General features: G+C 52.6%; 1 protein-coding gene across 8 annotated transcripts in view; it reads right to left on the minus strand.

Moving 5' to 3' along the window:
• Hdac5 (histone deacetylase 5) overlaps positions 1-138 on the minus strand; it is a 25,293-nt gene extending 25,155 nt beyond the window's left edge. For all 8 annotated transcript variants that reach the window (XM_004633819.2, XM_004633817.2, XM_023718241.1 and 5 more), the window contains exon 1: positions 4-138. The gene's annotated coding sequence lies outside the window, so the exon portion shown is untranslated. The remainder of the gene's footprint in view (positions 1-3) is intronic.
• Positions 139-2,149: the final 2,011 nt, after the last annotated feature.

Here is a 2,149-nt window from a genome sequence, read left to right on the forward strand (position 1 = left end):
CACCCCCGGCAGCTCGCGCTCCGGGCCCGCGGACGGCCGCGGCAGCAGTGGCGGCGACAGCGGCGACAGCGTCCCCTCGACGGCTCCTCCATCTTCGCGGCGCTGGGCTGCGCTCGCCGCCGCCACCAACAACAACATTCGGCGACGTCACTGTCACGTGGCCCCGCCGCGCTAAAAATAGCGCGCCCCGCCCCGCCCGATCCTTAAAGGGGCCGCTCGGCCCTGCTGGACGGGGACCCCGCGGGCTTCACGTCCTGCCTGCGAGACGGACGGCGCCGCGCTCCGGAACTGTAAAGGGGCTTGCGGGTAGTGTCGTCTCTCGGTGCGGGTCTTGACAGTGATAGGGTCCCGTCCCTGGCAGACACCAGACCCAGAAGCGGCTCCGTTCTCATTTGCAGAGTCCAGCGTAAGCCAGGCCCCGCACTCAACACCCCAGAGGGAAAGAATTCTGCTCACTGATGCACGCATCAGTCAAATACAGTCAGGCCCCAGCACAGGGGCACTGGGGTTAAGCCTAGCGAGGGAAGCTGAGACGACCAGGACAGGGCTGCAAAGCAAGTCCCTACGTCAAATTTTTTTTTTTATTTTTTATTTTATTTTATTTTTTGGTGGAACCGGGGATTGAACTCAGGCCCTTGTTATTCTACTGAACCATCTCCTCAGCCTCTTACTTTTTTTTTTCCAAAATTCAAAAGGAGGGGACGGGGAGATGGCTCAGTGGAATAAGCGGCTTCCTTAGCAAGCGCAAGGGCCTGAGTTCAATCCCCGGTTCCACAAAAAAAAAAAGAAAAATTCAAAAGGAAGAAGAGAAGGGGCTGGTGAGATGGCTCAGTGGTCTAAAGCACCTACTTGGAACAAGCTTGGCAAAGCACAGGGACTGCGGTTCGATCCCCCAGCACCACATGCCAGCCAGCCCCGCCCCCTGGTGGGCTGAGCTGGCCACACACACACACACACACACACACAATGTTTTAAAAAAAAAAAAAAAGGAAGAAGAGAAAAGCTGGGCTTGTTGGTGCGTGTCTGGGACTCCAGGACTCCGGAAGGCTGAGGCGGGAAGATGCCAAGTTAGACCTCAGCCTAGGCCACTTCAGGACTTGACAACAAAGACCATGTCTCAGAAAAGGGCTGGCGCGGCTAGGGATATAACTCAGGGCACAGTACCTGCCTGCAAGCACAAGGTCCTGAGTTCTATTCTTTTTTTTTGGGGGGGGAGGCAGAACCTGAGATTGAACTCAGGCCCTTGTACTTGCCAGAGAAGTGCTTATTCTACTGAGCCATCACCCCTGCCCCCCCAAAATTTTTTTTTTCTTTTTGTCGTACCAGGGATCAAACTCAGGCCCTTGCGCTTCCCAGGCAAGCACTTATTCCACTGAGCCATCCCCCCAGCCCCCTGAGTTCCATTCTTGATACAAAAAAAGAAAAGAAAAGAAAAGAAGGGACGGGGAGATGGCTCAGTGGCACAAGCTGTTGCTTCACAAGCACAAGGCCCTGAGTTTGATCTCCAGTACCGAAAAAAAAAGTGGGGGGTGGCCTGGGGATGTGGCTCAGAGGGAATGCCCTGGGTTCAGTCACCAGCATTAAAAAGAAAGGGAACTCTTGCCTGCCAAGCGCAAGGGCCTGAGTTCAATCCCCGGTTCCACTAAAAAATTAAAAAGCAAACTCCAAATGTTAAAAAAGAAAGGGAAGAGAACACCAAGTCTGTGTATATATGTATATCAAAAGCCCTGCAAAATATACCCTAATATGTTTATTTGGAGGGCTTCTTATACATATGAAATCTTGTTTGTTCCAATTTTTTTTTTTTTTTTGAGGCCGGGTCTCCATTTGTAGTTCAGGTTGGCCTCGAACTTGCAGTAAGTTTTCTGCCTCAGCTTTTCATAATCCCAGCACTGGTGAGGCTGAAAACTGGAAGATAGCTGAATCCAAGCTGTATAGTGAGACCCTGTACCAAATTCAGTTTGGTTTTTTTAACTTTCTGCAAAGCCTTATTCCAGAGGGTCTCAGTCCTTGGCAGCTGCCTTCCTCATGGCGGCCAGCACGTTGCTCAGCTCCTCACACTTCTTGGTGCCGATGTGCGTCCCCACCCTTTTCTTGATGAACTTGAGGGCGCGCTTGTCCTGGGAGACCTTGAGCAGCTCCATGGCGC

The sequence above is a fragment of the Octodon degus genome, unplaced genomic scaffold (genome assembly GCF_000260255.1).
Source record: "Octodon degus isolate 3935 unplaced genomic scaffold, OctDeg1.0 scaffold00056, whole genome shotgun sequence".
In the NCBI taxonomy this organism is placed as follows: domain Eukaryota; kingdom Metazoa; phylum Chordata; class Mammalia; order Rodentia; family Octodontidae; genus Octodon; species Octodon degus.